This window comes from Protomyctophum bolini (assembly GCF_963924005.1).
Source record: "Protomyctophum bolini genome assembly, chromosome: 3".
NCBI lineage: Eukaryota > Metazoa > Chordata > Actinopteri > Myctophiformes > Myctophidae > Protomyctophum > Protomyctophum bolini.
Window position 1 is genome coordinate 3,053,070 of NC_137864.1, and position 16,936 is coordinate 3,070,005.

At 43.2% G+C, this 16,936-nt stretch overlaps 1 protein-coding gene across 2 annotated transcripts in view; it reads right to left on the reverse strand.

The window, feature by feature from the left end:
* The window catches only part of rrbp1b (ribosome binding protein 1b), a 53,887-nt gene extending 51,113 nt beyond the window's left edge, over positions 1-2,774 (reverse strand). For both annotated transcript variants that reach the window (XM_080759919.1, XM_080759918.1), the window contains exon 1: positions 2,715-2,774. The gene's annotated coding sequence lies outside the window, so the exon portion shown is untranslated. The remainder of the gene's footprint in view (positions 1-2,714) is intronic.
* Positions 2,775-16,936: the final 14,162 nt, after the last annotated feature.

Below are 16,936 nucleotides of genomic sequence, written 5' to 3' on the forward strand. Positions count from 1 at the left end.
ACACTGGTCTGATTAACCCATTCTGACCTGAGATCAGATTTAAAAAAATGTCAGTCGTTCTTCGATTTTTCAAAAATTGCAGACCTACAAGCTCGTAGCGCGCCACTCGGTGGCGCGCTATGAGCTTGTAGATCTGCTATTTTTCAATAGCTAAAGCATAACATGACGCGAACACCAAAATGGGTTCCCGTTCAGAATGGGTTAAATAAATACTTTCTGAAACGTCTATATGGGAAAAATTAATGGGAAATTAATATACCTCCCGGTGCCCTGAAAGGGGGTGGGACTGCGACGCTCTACAGATGTAGTAGTTATATATTGTATTAACGTATACTCTACCATATACATGTATAGGCCTGGTTACATTGTATTAACATATAATACAGATGTACTAGTTATTATTGTATTAACAGATGTACTAGTTATATTGCATTAGCATACTCTAGCATTGATGTTATCAACATACTCCAATATATGTTAATATATAATATTGTATTATTATTAACACACTGTACCATGCATATGTACCTAGTTATATATTGTATTAACATATTCCCATAAATGTAGCCTACTAATTATATTGTAGCCATTAACATACTCGAACTCAGATGTACGCCCTAATTATATACCTTAATACATATTGTCGTTCAAATAACATTAAGGATTGCGGTCGTATAATGGTTTTGCATGTTGTCTGCAGGCTGCAGCCTGTATTATCATATGGAGGATCATGAATGAAGCTGGGAGCTATTTATTAGTCTGAAATGATAATTTAACATTCTGCATGAGATGTGAGATGTTGAACACACAAACACCCATGGCGCGCACATGCACACACACACACACACACACACACACACACACACAGCATATGGAAGCGATAAACCTATAGGCTACTCCGCCCGTACAACGGTGTCGCTCGTGCAGATTTAAAAAAAAAAATGCCACACGCACCAACAGCGCATTGAAATAATTATAGCTTTTAGAATGAAAATGTATCCATTTGTAACTCACAGTTACCGGTTTGGTTACACAACACAACACAGGGTGCATTTGGTTAGTTAGGTTACATATTATCGTCCGATTATAGTCCCACGTATAGTTCAATTCACATAAATAACGACTAAACAGATTTAATGTTTAATAATGACTGGATCTAGTCCATATATAGGGACACGTGTTACAAGGAGATTTGTGACGTATCGATTCTCACTTCTCAGTCTGTTTGAGTGAGTCCAACTGGCAACTGTACGTAGGCATACAACTCCTCTGTTCTCAAATGCTGACTGTACTTTCCCAAAGACACGCCCCCTCCAATCAATGACTCCTCGAAGAATCAAGCCGATCAATCAATGAAAACATTTGTATACAGAGCACGGGCCGGGCGGCAGGCGATTTGTTACGATCGACCATTTAATCTATCACCGATAACTGATTCACTCAAAGTTGTCAATTCTGTGGCACTTTATATTCACGCAACAACAAAACTCATATTTTGACATGAATCCAACTTAAACAAAATGTGATTAAGATTAAGGCGACAACAGCAACAGACCTAATAAATAGTGTGGCTTAATTTAAGGACGTCCTCATCAAAAGTGATGAAGGTCCACTAAAAAAAAAAAAAGAGTAACTTTTTTTTTTACTGGCTTGCAGGGGCGACGTGTCTCTACTGACAATTAACCCTTTGTGCTGTGGCCCCTCCGTTATGTAACTCCTGCAAATATACAGCAAACCTGCAACTTTTCTTATACCACAAACACTATCCCATGCTGCGCTCACCATTTGAACCGTTCTGTTACTACTAACTATAGTTCAAAGAACATATGCAGGACATTATAAACGCTTCCCAAAAAAAAAGAACATTCAACCATTGCATGCCTTACGTTTTCCCCACTCTTCACAGTGGAGGTATTTTCAGTATATGATGTTTTTTTTCTTTTTTTTTGTAAGTGAGAAGGAGGTTTTTCTCCTCATGCAGATGCGCAGGACTCTCTCTCTCTCTCTCTCTCTCTGTACAATGCTGATCAGAACACAGAGTTCTGAACGTGAACAGAACAAACTGACACGTTGTTTAACAACACGAGAGACACTTTGTATAAGCTTCATCAATTAACTTGGAAAAGTCGTGGAATGTGAGTTGGTTGGTTGGTTCACTCAATGCGCAGATTCATTATGACACTGCTGATGTGTCATGTAATCTGTATGATACATCTATAGGTTATATTGACAATGCTTTGAAGATAACCAGGGGCAAAGTCTCCTTTCCCCCAGTCTAACCCTACACCCGAACTCTTCTTAAACAAGCACAAATATAAAACAGAATGGACATTCACATTCATTACAGTGAGAATATTCCAAGGTGGCTTATTCAACTGCGTATCAAATAAGAGAAAACAAATAACACATAGGCCTGCAGCAAAGTTACAAAATGAACAGTCTTACGCCCCCCTAAACAAGACAGCATAAGTTTCGTCCTTTTGGACCTGAACCCCCCATTCATTTTGTTTTTGGGGGGTGGGGGTCAAACCTTTTTTCTTTTTTTGTACATTGGCTTATGGTAACAAATAACAATAACAAAATATGCAGCCGACACTGGCCGCGGAGAAACGTCCGTGTCAACTAGCCTACTGCTGAACTATCTTTGACTGCAAGAATACTAAGAAACGCAGAGAATATAGAAGCATAAAAAGTGTAGTTAAGTTTCGTCTTACCCGGGCCGGTTTCTTCTGTGAGGTTTTTGTGTGTGAAGTTTGGAGTCGTGGCACTTTCTCTGTGCAGACTGAAGCCCCGCCCCGGACCCCCGGACCCCGCGGACAGCGCCACACGCCATTGGACAGTACGCCTGTCTGTCAGGGACCTTTAAACCAACCACGTCATACGACAAAGCCTGACACCGCGGGTGGGGGGGCGTGGCTGTCCCATGGGCGTGTTGTTCAGCAGCTAATGGGATTTGTAGTGCTGCTTCCAGGAGTAGATCAACACAAACGTTTAAGAGTTACATTAGGTAGTTTCCCTGGGGGGGATCCAAACATAAAATACATTATGTAATAATAACCACATATTTAATTGTGAAAATAACTGATCTACAAGCTTGTAGATCTTCTATTTTTTATTTGTTGTTTTAATGTTTTAATTCTTTTGAAAGGTGTTTTATAATATATCTATGGGCTATACACATTATTTAAAAAAAAAAAAGATTAGAGTTTGGAAGCGCTCCTTTCAGTAGCCTAAAGCAACATATCCTGCTCACCCCTGAGCATCAGCAAGTTGGCATGTTGGCTTGTGGTGGACATTTTTGTCAATTCTTTTGTCACATACAAAATGTCATACATAAAATGAGTGGACAATAATGTTACTGGAAACTCATAAAGAGCTAGCACTGAATGACCATAGCAGGTCTGTAAAACTCTGAGAGTGTTGAAAAGGAACCAAATGGTTCCATTTGTACCCTCTCAGAGTTAATGGGGTCCTTGCAAATAAAACATTTGATAACCACTAGTACTTACTCCTAATATGCCATTATTGCCATAGTGTCGTCATAAATAACTGTCATAAGAAAACCTGGAGACTGACATTCAGTAATTGGATCAAAATACAAACACTATTAAAAAAAAGTGCTTTCTCCTGCATTATGTGCAAATTCAAAACAGGTGGTATACGCATATAGGCCACTGAGTGATATTGAGCACTTCCAAACTCCAACACTCTTTAGAAAAATAATCATCTGCAAGGAATGTTTTGACAGAAAGTATAGCTCATAACATGTCTACAGTGGATTTTTATGAAACAAACATTTTGCAGATAGAAAGAGGATCAATATTCAAGCTTTTCGTATACAGCAACAATGGCAATGCGGCTATAGTTGCCAAACTTGCCACCCTGCCATTAACTCAATGTCAAGACGGTCAGGGGCCTGCATAAAGTCATTAGGGGAATCTGTGACAGCTGCTGAAAGTTGGGGTACCATAATTACCTGTATGCACGCAAAATGCATGCGAGGGGGTCAAACTAGGCATTTCTCATGATTCAATTAGTTTTTTCATAAAAAAATACTCCTTGGGCTAAAAAAAGGTCCACCGTCCATCCGTTTTTAGCCCAAGGTGTTTGTAATTTGAATTAATGGTATACCCCAAATTTCAGCAGCTGTCACAGATTGTGAGTCGTGTTGCTATAGACACCTTTACAAACACATTGGTGAAGAAATGTCTTGGTCAGGAACGTATTCTCAGATTGGACATTATTTAGATAATATTCCCTGATAAACAATAAGTCCTGGACTTGATTGTGTCTCTTCCTCGACAATGTGTTATTAGCCTATACTTTTCAAATAAAGGAAATAAACTGCGCAGAAGGAAAAGATAAACAGCAAAAGACAGTGCCTGGGCCAAGGGCATTGATTGAATACTTTATTAACAGTTTGCAGGACAAATGCACAGGAAAGTACAGTTCAATACAAAGTCTTCTATAAGAGAGGATTTCAACGCAAGAAAGCCTATTGGCTTGTTTCCATTGTGGTCGTTCTTACTCAATATTCATCTAAACATTTAATGACATACAAATATACAGTATACTATGCAAAAACGTCAAAGAATAATATGTATACAGTAAAAAGGAAGGGTATATAGGCTTTGAGTTTTTGACTGGGGCCAGTTTCGAATTGCAACCTGTAAGCTGTAAGTGCTATTTGAGAGTTGTTCTGAAGGAGAGTAGGGATTCACTGCAAATAGAGGTTTGCCGCTAGGCTACATACTGTACACACATGCACCACACACACACACACACACACACACACACACACACACACACACACACACACACACACACACACACACACACACATATACATCCTGGACCAGATCCAGTTTGATAGGATCTTCCCTAAAACTAAACAAAAAAAAAACCTTTGTACTGTATATCTCTCTGTCTCTCATTATCTCTATTCTAAATTGTTATTAGATGCAGGACTCGCACAACGCCTCGTTGGTGTGTAGAGCAGGGGTTCTCAACCTGTGGGTCGCGACCCCTCGGGGGGGGGGGGGTCGCCAAATTATTTTGGGGGGTCCCCAAATTATATATATATAATAAAAAAAACTTTATTTTCTTTTTTTTTGTTGCAACTGAATGGCTGGAAAATGGAAATGAAGAGTTTACATAGTACTGACCAAGTACTGAGCCGACGAGAGGATGCTATACTACCAAGGTGTTCAAGGAGTTAAAACCCATTCTGACCTGAGATCAGATTCTAAAATTGTCTTCTACATCCTGACAGTTCTCTGAAAAAGCTGTGTTTCTGTGTCAGTGGTTCTTCGATTTTTCAAAAATAGCAGACCTACAAGCTCGTAGCACGCCACTCGGTGGCGCGCTACGAGCTTGTAGATCTGCTGTCTATACTGCAAAGAGATTTGGTATAGTGGAGTGGACCTATATAGAATCCTGGGGGGAACCCGCCCGGTCTACTATAAGAAGCAGACAGTATAGACAAACAGGTCGGCACACAAAATGTGTGTCAGATCCTGTACGTGACCTTTGACACGATCTAAAATGTCTCGATAGAAGAGCGGGGAGACAAAATCCAACCACCCCAATTGTATATGAGTCATGTTGTATTAAAATACTATATACCATATATACAGATTGGACAAAATATTACATGTTATCCATAAAATAAAGTCACTATCGAAGCTTTACGTTTCTCTTTTCTCAAAGTGATCCAAATCCAATGTGATAGGCCTACTTCTGAACGGGAACCCATTTTGGTGTTAGCATGCATGTTATGCTTTAGCTATTGAAAAATAGCAGATCTGGCGCGCTACGAGCTTGTAGGTCTGCTATTTTTGAAAAATCGAAGACCTTAGAATCTGATCTCAGGTCAGAATGGGTTAATCAGACCAGTGTGTGTCCAGTGGAAACCTCGTATGAATCTGATCTCAGGTCAGAATGAACTAATAATGAACACATATGTAACTTGGTACTACACTGACGCACATTTAACTAGGACACCAGTGTATCACATTCTGTAGGGAGCACAATGAACCAATACACACAATATATACATGGCAGTCTATAGCAGCACTGCGCCTCACTTCACTTACTGTACGTATACTGTATGATTGATGAAGGGTACAAAAAAACATTACTGTCTTCATACAAACATAACCAACAAACTATACTATAGAAACTGGTCAAGCATTGGCCAAATTGTCAAATAATAAAGGGCCAAAAATGTGCTTGAAGATCGGCTATTTAATTGATGCTAGTTGTTCACAAATATATCTTGCCCGTGCACTTGTTCTTGTTCTCATGATTTAGTTTCTTGCTTTTCTCAGCTACAAATGTAATTGTTTAGACAGATGCTGCAGGGTCATTGTTTACCTGCTATCCTACACTTTCTTTGAGACACTACATTGTTTACTTATGGGACTATTTACACAACACTTGTTGACTAGAGTTCATGTTTACTCTGCTCATTTCAATCTCACACGTGTAAGTCACTCTGGATAAGGGCATCTATAAATGAAGGCTTCTCAAAGTGGTTGCCGTACGTGGCCTTGACATACTGTAAATTATCCAAGGGTGCCTCGGAATACCTTGATCATATTTGGAATTTATCGATGTCAAAACACAAGACCTTATTAAATATATACTTAGTGCTTGGTGCGTTCCTTTTTAGCCTCTTTTAGCGTTCTTTAAGTCTCCACCAAAAAATAGCAGATCTACAAGCGCAATGCATTGAGCTTGTAGATCTGTTATTGCATAGAGCTGCTATTGTTGAATGTTCACCTGCAGAATAGGAATGCTGCGGGGGTTTAAGTGCAACGCCACGCATTTCAAGTCTGTCCTAATAGAAAATATTCTCTCAAAGTTCAAATGAGCCTAAAACAAGTTACAATCAATGACATAATCTAATATAATACAGGAGATTATTAAAAAAAAAAATGGAATAGTGTTAAGGTTGGCACAATATGTAGGGTATAGGAGTCCAGAGGTAAAGTGCAACCAAAAGTATTCACCAAAGTTTTACATGCATTACAAAATATCAGCAGCAGAAAAAAATGGCATGGTGACAACATTCTAAATCTTACACGGGTTGTGCTCATAAGGACTTTCGAAGGACGTGGCATTGGTGGCATGCAGCACCACCATGTCCTATCACTAACTATAAGGGCGCGTTCGGAAATACCGCGCCGGAGCGCAGTCGCCTGTTAGTTTGCATTGCACAGTGCGCTCAGTGCGCTATTTCCGAACTGGCTCCGTTTGGGCCCAGCTGGCCCATTGGCTGGCCCAGACAACGAGGCGGGACTTCCCTCCCTTCTTCTTCGTTGGTTTTTATTTTGACTGAAAGGGGGGGGTGGCTCCCGATCATAAACTGTAACGGTAGCCACGCCCCCTCAGAACATACGCGACTTTATGGTATTCTTTTTAATAAATGGGACCATACTTTTCCAAAAAGAATATTATGACATGAGAAATGAGACTTTAAACTAGTGACTGGAAGCAGAAAGTATTCATGACCATGTTTATTAAGGTAATACAGTCTAGGTGAAGTTGGGCCCAAATACATGGACTTCTATGGAGCTATGGGGTTTTTTTGGGCCCAATGACAGCGCCACAACAGGCCATTATATGAACTTTCAGGAAGTCCCGATTGCCTTAGTGGCTTCACAAAATAGGATTTAGAATATATTGTTTTAGAATCGTCTACATGTGTCGTAATGGATTATTATTGTCTCCACCAGGCCGAAGGCATGGGGAGAGAGTATGTTTTGCACTCCGTCCGTGTGTGTGTGTGTGTGTGTGTGTGTGTGTCCTTCCGTCCGTCTGTTACCAGCTAATCTCCGGCACCGTTAACCCGGTCGATGCCAAATGTTGCGCACACACTCTCCTTGGATGCCAACGATGAACCTCTGCCCCAAACTTTCCAGAACGGCCTGTTAGAGCGCCACCAGGGGCAGGAGGCCGACTTTTGAAAAACAATTTTGGCTAACATTGGCTTTCAAAGTTTGCAGGATTGGCCCGTTTTGAACAAAAAGCCCCAAATCATGAACAGAGCGTGCAATTTACGTGAAATCTTTCACAGACTTTCTTACTATAGGCTGAGGAATATATCCCACATTGGCCTATTATAGTGCCACCAGGAGGCCACAACCTCACCTGCCCTGGTGGAGACTAATTGTGCCCCGAGGGGCACTTTTTCTAGTCGAACTATATACTGTTTCCACCATTTTTGTCGGCACATCGTTTGGAAAATACACTACTATAGATTGTTTAGGAATGTGTCGTTCAGGGTAAAGGAGTCACCTTTGATCAGGCTTGGTGGCCATCATGTCATGCAACACACCTGGTATCAGCACAGATACTGATGCGGCTGATTACACCACACAGGTACTGATCCAATCACTCTTAAAGGGACAGCGCACACCTCAACAACAATGCCTGGCTACTGGCTACTACTATATACATATCATAGCTGTATGGGTAGAGAGGCCCCAGTTTCGAGTTTACCCACAGTACAACAGGAGAATGAATTCCATTCCATTCCAAGCCAACTTCACAAACACACAGACACATACTTATTGCCAACTCCGCATCTTCACTCTGTAACTTTAAACATAGATTGAGGGCCAGCCTCTTGAAGTTACCCTCTCCAATTTAACATAATGTAGCGCATAGCTTACACGCACGCACACACAGGCACACACACTTCACAAGTGTAAATAATGTATTTCTTGTTTTTTTTTTTCCATACCTATATGTTTGATTACTTTGTCTTAATATTTGTACATTACTATTTGTTTAAATTGTATATTAACTTTGGTGAGAACCACTTATAAGCCCTCCCTGGGTTTCTTTTCTCACCTGCACACACTTCTTTTATTGATGATACCTTTTTGTACGGTTTTTATTGTGCGAAATAAACTAAACTAAACTAAACTAAAACAGACAGACGGACAGCCAGACAGACACGCAAATGCTAAGACAGATGGCTGGACGGACGGACGGACGGACGGACATCCCAATCGAATGAGTCCAAATCCTATAGTTCACAGCGGCAACAGACTTATTATTAAAATAACACAATAAATGAGACAAAGTCAAATAATAAATATAGACGCAAGCGGCGATATAAGACAGGGCCAAGCAATAAGAAAAATCACACCCGTGTGAATTGAGCGGTGCACGCTGCTACAACAACACAGCTGGCTGCATGGCTGCAGTTTAGTGTGAATGGCCCCCTTTTAGGCTGCTCAACAGTGCCACTTTAGGTCACCCAGCGGTATTGCAGCTGTTCATATTGCAGCTACAGTAGCGCCCCTCAAAAATAAGAGTAAATATTATTAGTATTATTATTATTATTATTATTATTACCACTGTATTATTAATATTATCCAACACTCCTGTACACCTCTGAGAAGCCCATACAGTTGAATACAGAAGGGATTGTTAAACTGACTGAGCTTGTGTTTGCCTTTCACACTAAGCTGACGAGCAGCTCACATGTGTCTGCATGAGACACATGTAGGCCTACTGTATGCAATGTAACATTATGCACACAGTGAAGAGTTCAACCAACAGACCTGAGGCCCATTCTACAAATGCTTTCTAAAGTCAGTAGTATATAGTATAGTTCTCCCACTTTTCCCAAAAATGTTCAAAGATAGTTATGTACGCTAGATAGATAGATGTAAGCTTGCAGTGCGGCAACACACTGACGCGACGTGAACTTGTATCTGCTGGGTTTTTTTGAATAGCCAACGCAAACATTTACAATGAAGCCCACCACACACCGTCTGCGACCGTGTGCGGCGCGGCGCGTTGCTGCGCGGCACCGCGCGGCGCCGCCTGGAAAATAGAACTGTGTTCTATCGGCGCGCCGGGCGGCGCGGCGCGGCTCCGCGCGGCGGACGGAGCCGGTGTGCGTTAGGTTCATTGAAAATAATGGAGGCGGCTGTGCGCGCCGCCGCGGGGGCCCTATATACGGCCATCGGGAGACTAAGCCCCACGGCCAATGGGACACTTATATGGGCTCCGTTTTTGTCACCGCTAAACCCCTTAGCCCTAAACTTCTTTGCCTTTTTTTATTACTATTTTGCAAAAAATATTTTTGAATAGTTAAAATGGCCAGTCTACAAGCTCACAACGTGTCAATGTAGTTGAACTATTCAAAAATGTTTTTCAAAATAGTAAAAGTTTAGGGATAAGGGGTTTAGTGGTGACGAAAATGGAGCGAATATTTCAGCTCCGGTGGTCAGCTCACCACCGGAGCGGTGGTCACCTCACCACCGAAAAACCAGACTATGAATAGGCCTTTAGTCCGCTCTCCTCTTCCCCACCACCACACCATGACTAGAGACCACAAACGCGACTACAGAAAGCTCCACTATAGGCACAATGTGCGAGAGAATAGAATGCCAGCTGATATAACGACTCGAGTCATTTCTTGTTTTTCCTTCTATAGACGAGATATCTTGTAACCCGACTCGGCCAGATGGGGGCAGTATTGTGAACTCAACACCACATGGTCATCTTATCTATCACAGACTAACTATAGTTACTAGATGGATCAATATAAATGTTCTATATATCTATCTATACACACACACACACACACACACACACACACACACACACACACACACAATTGAGAAGAGCAGTGTGTGCACGCACAGCTTTGTCCGCAGTTCAGTTACTGTATGTCACGGTCTAACTGTTAGACCGTGACCGTGAACTTCCACCTCATGTCAGAGCTTCTCAATCCTTGTCTGTGTTTATAAATCACGTCTGAAAACTCACTTGTAGGCCTACTACTCCTTGGCATTTGAACATACTGATCAAGAGTTGCTGCTTCCACTGCATTGTGTCCTTATGTTGCCCTGTTTATGTATACTGTTGTTGCTTTTTTCTTGATATTCTAGTTGCGAACGCAGTGAGCACTTACTATGAGACCTAGCAGATCATGTCTGTCTGTGTGTGTGTCTGTCTGTCTGTGTGTCTGTCCCGCTATCCAAATATGGAGTGTGTTGCATCAGCAATCACTCAGCTCCATATATGGGCACAAAAGGGGCCAGGTCCACTCAGCTCCATATATGGGCACAAAAGGGGCCAGGTCCACATATACAGTAACAGCGGGACAGACACACAGACAGACAGACATGATCTGCAGGGTTTCAGCTGCGTTCGCTTCCCGCGTTTGCGCGTCTTACTGGTATTCTAGTATTTCTATGTGTACAGCACCTTGTTTCAACCTCGTTGTATAAAAATGTGCTTTATAAATAAAGTGGATTGGATTGGATTGGGTATGCGGAAGTGCCGTTGGCGGCATGTGCTTTGTGGCCGTTATACGTCACTGACTTTACCTCTGTGTGTTTGTCTGACTGCGCACAAACCTGCGCGATTCGGTTGGCCAGGTCATACACCGTGACGTATGCAGAGTATGTGCAGTGGAGGTGTTGGTTACGTCATTGACTTGCACCTCTTGCACCTCTTGCTTACTGACTGAATCACAGCGGGGGGGGGCAGCTTTTGCGGTTTCCCTTTCTGTGATGCGATCGATGGACCGATTGCGGCGAGCGCGGAAAAAGACACAAGGCTTTTTTGTCCACAACAGTCGTTTTTTTCTTTTTTAGATATCTTTGTGGCCTTTTATTGATAGATACAAAGTAAGTTGACAGGAATCGGGGGGGAGAGATGGGGGAGCAAAGTGCATGGGGATTCGGGACTCGAACCCGTGACATACCGTCATGCTGGATTCACCAGCCAGGGTGCCTGGACCGCTAGGCCGGCACGGGCCACATCTTTAGTAGTTTTACTCCAACACACCTGACACCTTTATTTTAATTGAATTGAGGGGACAGTACTTCTCATTATGAAAGCACTATACCCCGGAGAGGGGGAGGGACAGATCCTAACACTATGATCAATTGTCATTTGATTTGGGGTCAAATGTATAGGAATGCAAAAGTTTAAAACACAATACAAGAGGTCAAATGTAGGAATGCCCACTTGTCAGTAACTACTTACCGGTACTTAGTTAACTTTCCACCACTATAGTCAGTCTTCAGTGCGGTTGAAATGCTGGATAGGATTGATCAGAACAAGAGCAGCAATCTAGATGAATACAATCTAAATACACACTGTATAAGGGACAATTAAGTTACAGCAAATTGTGCAGGTGTCAGTTATAAAAAAAACTGGTCTGTTGCCAGGAAGAACCGAGCGACAAGGACGTCAGGTCTGAAGCAGGAAGCACGTCCGAGTGTAAATTATGAAAACATTGGAGTGAAATGATTCAAACAACACTGCTGGTGCCAACATAAACTATTACTGAGCACAGCTGATGAACCAAAGCAAACATCTCCACAAGCCTGATGGGGAAATATGACAGCCGTTGATTATCATGTAGGCCTACTTCAGAAAGAGAGACACACACACACAGGGAAATATATGGCACATGTATACAACGCACACACGTGCACGCGCGCGCGCACACACACACACACACACACACACACACACACACACACACACACACACACACACACACACACCCCTTCCGATCATCGGCCACACGCGGCAGTGAAATTGAATTCCCAAGATGAAATAAAACACTAAAGTATAGGCCTATGGCACATTATCCGGTTTCCTGCATTAACCTGCATAATAACATACTGTATAGCAAGATGTATATAAGCTTGCAGCGCGGTGTCACGCTGTACGAGCTTGTACGTACAGTATACCTGCCGTTGCTGAAAACCCACTGTTCTCTAAATCCTAGAGCTTTCTGAAAATCCTATGACGCTATATAGATAACATCTAAAATGACATATAGATCACTTGGTTTCTTTCTATATAGTTTAGTTGCTGAATATGTCATATCATGACATCAGTCAGACTTATATAATAACCACTTCTGCCCCAATCTGGTAAATTCCAGTGGAATTCCCATTGAAGAGTTTTGACAATAACCGTCAACATTATTCAGAATCAGAATCATGTGATTGTGACAATCTCTATTGTCACATCACATTACAAGTAGGGTGTGTGAAATTCTTTGTAGTGCAAGCACATCATTGCAATTAAAAGGATGGAGGGAGGAGAGCATAAAGTGCATAATATGACTACAGTAAGTAGCATAATAAATACATTCAATGGCCTGAGCTCTGAGCAGCTAAAAAGTGGCACGTGTGCAATGTGTGAATTGATTGGGATGTCATGTGTCATGGCGTTGTCTGTCAAATCAACATACTGTGTATAGGCCTTTGCCACTATAAGACAATTACAGGTAAACAAGGATATAGAAGGTCAAAACCCTGATCATAGCCACATGACCTCTGAGATCACCTCATTTGGTGAAAACCGGCAAAAAAACAAATCGCATTTGGCTTCGCATTTTGTTCAATTCAAATTTGGGCCGCGTCGTTTGATTTGATGCGAAGACCACATGACTATACGCCTCTCTCAGATGTATAAAGGCACACAGAGCAGCCCGAGAACGTAGTAGCGCTGACCATATATAGCACTAAGCTTGGGCAATCAAACATGGATTCCATCACGCTGTTTTGTTGACCAATCAAATCCAGACGTTATATACATTCCCAATTCTAATAAAAGATAGGCCACTATAGCTCCCATCATCTCCGGAGGGCAGTTCCTCGTCATTGTAGCAGCCGTAGTAAACAATAAAATAGCTGCTTATAATGAACAATAACAAATAAACTAGAGACAAGCGCTCCCTTATGTCTATAGCTGACGCCCGGCATGCCGTCTTGTATAATAAAACGAGCCCATCGTCAACAAGCGCCCTCTATAGGCTGTGTAGAGCGATGCGATCGGTTTTCATAGCACTATAATATGACGGAGATGATCAATCTCCGTCTCGGGGGCACATGAACTTGACGGTGATGTATACGTCATGGGTACACCGACGGTGTTTAAAGTGGATCATATTGGTTCATTGAGGGTGTTGCAAATTAATGGACCCTATAAGGGCCGATTCGTATACTCCTATTTTAGAGACGAATAAAAGTCGGTTCGGCGCTGTAGAGCCTATACAATGTGACGTCATTTGAGGTTCGGGGGGTGGGGGACGGCCTTAAAGTCGTCTCTTCGGTGCTACTGAAAATGTCTGACGAGCCGAAATCGTTTCGGCACTACACAACGCCGAAACAGCGGTATAAAATAGGAGTATGAATCGGGCCCTTACACGTCTGCAACTCCGACAGTGTACAAATGGAACCAAATGGAGGACCCTCTTCCTTGAGGGGGGGTTCAAAATGGACCTGTCTGTATAGAGTCTGTATAACTGTCAGAGTTAGGGGTTGTCCTTGAAACCAAACGGTTTGAGAAAACAGTCCTACTAGACGCTCTCATGTCGTGACCTGATGATGAAAACAGTCCTAACTAGACGCTCTCATGTCGTGACCTGATGATGAAAACAGTCCTATACTAGACGCTCTCATGTCGTGACCTGATGATGAAAACAGTCCTACTTAGACGCTCTCATGTCGTGACCTGATGATGAAAACAGTCCTAACTAGACGCTCTCATGTCGTGACCTGGTGATGAAAACAGTCCTATACTAGACGCTCTCATGTCGTGACCTGATGATGAAAACAGTCCTAACTAGACGCTCTCATGTCGTGACCCGATGATGAAAACAGTCCTATACTAGACGCTCTCATGTCGTGACCTGATGATGAAAACAGTCCTAACTAGACGCTCTCATGTCGTGACCTGATGATGAAAACAGTCCTATACTAGACGCTCTCATGTCGTGACCTGATGATGAAAACAGTCCTACTTAGACGCTCTCATGTCGTGACCTGATGATGAAAACAGTCCTAACTAGACGCTCTCATGTCGTGACCTGGTGATGAAAACAGTCCTACTAGACGCTCTCATGTCGTGACCTGATGATGAAAACAGTCCTTTACTAGACGCTCTCGTGTCGTGACCTGATGATGAAAACAGTCCTATACTAGACGCTCTCATGTCGTGACCTGATGATGAAAACAGTCCTACTAGACGCTCTCATGTCGTGACCTGATGATGAAAACAGTCCTATACTAGACGCTCTCATGTCGTGACCTGGTGATGAAAACAGTCCTACTAGACTCTCTCATGTCGTGACCTGATGATGAAAACAGTCCTATACTAGACGCTCTCATGTCGTGACCTGATGATGAAAACAGTCCTATACTAGACGCTCTCATGTCGTGACCTGATGATGAAAACAGTCCTACTAGACGCTCTCATGTCGTGACCTGATGATGAAAACAGTCCTATACTAGACGCTCTCATGTCGTGACCTGGTGATGAAAACAGTCCTACTAGACTCTCTCATGTCGTGACCTGATGATGAAAACAGTCCTATACTAGACTCTCTCATGTCGTGACCCGATGATGAAAACAGTCCTATACTAGACGCTCTCATGTCGTGACCTGATGATGAAAACAGTCCTATACTAGACGCTCTCATGTCGTGACCTGGTGATGAAAACAGTCCTACTAGACGCTCTCATGTCGTGACCTGGTGATGAAAACAGTCCTACTAGACTCTCTCATGTCGTGACCTGATGATGAAAACAGTCCTATACTAGACTCTCTCATGTCGTGACCTGATGATGAAAACAGTCCTATACTAGACGCTCTCATGTCGTGACCTGATGATGAAAACAGTCCTATACTAGACTCTCTCATGTCGTGACCTGGTGATGAAAACAGTCCTATACTAGACGCTCTCATGTCGTGACCTAATGATGAAAACAGTCCTACTAGACGCTCTCATGTCGTGACCTGATGATGAAAACAGTCCTACTAGACGCTCTCATGTCGTGACCTGATGATGAAAACAGTCCTACTAGACGCTCTCGTGTCGTGACCTGATGATGAAAACAGTCCTACTAGACGCTCTCATGTCGTGACCTGATGATGAAAACAGTCCTACTAGACGCTCTCATGTCGTGACCCGATGATGAAAACAGTCCTATACTAGACGCTCTCGTGTCGTGACCTGATGATGAAAACAGTCCTACTAGACGCTCTCGTGTCGTGACCTGACGATGGGCAGCGTTCTCTCGTCGTCCGCGGCCGAGCCGGCGCTCATCCTGTCATTGTCCGAGTTGGACGAGGGCCTCTGGTGGTCGTCGTCCGTCCCCGGCGTCCCGAGGCGCGACGTCGCCCTTGACCAGCAGCACCAGGAGGATGGCGTAGGCGGGGAAGGTGGCCGTGAAGTATACACCACCTTGCCGGTGGACTTGACGCCCTTCCACACGCACAGGTACAACCACGACCCAGACGGCCAGCAGCAGGCACAGCAGCAGCAGCTCCCAGTCCACCGTGACGGGCCCTTGAAGAGCGGCGCCACGTTCCACACGCCGACGCTGCCCGCCTTCATGAACTGCCCCCATGGGCTGGCCACCTCCAGGAAGAAGACGGGCATGGCGCCGGCGAACACCATCAGCACGTATAGGGGACGAGGAAGGCCCCGCCGCCGCCGTTCTTGTATAGCACAGGTAGGGGAAGCGCCACACGTTGCCCAGAGGCCCACGGCGAAGCCCACGCAGGCCAGGATGAAGTCCATCTGGCGCGTCCACGTCTCTCTCTCTCCTCCATTCGGTCGCCAAGATCACCTTCACTTTATATACCGGAGGGGGTTTATTAACTTTTTTTTTAGTGGGAGGTCTCCTGCGGGGTGTACTGTACTGTACGTCCCCCCCCCCCCCCCAGGTTATTCTTGGTTCAGGAACCGTCTTTATAGAAAAACTCCAAAAATGTGATTGCTTTGTATACTTTCTTTCTCTAAAGTATCAGTACTTGATTCGCTAAAATGTCAAAGTGACTGTCCGGTTTAAATCGGATAAGGCTGTTGTGGATCTATAATCTTATATGTACATATAATGTCTCTTGGGAAAAACTCCAAAAAATGTGATTTGCT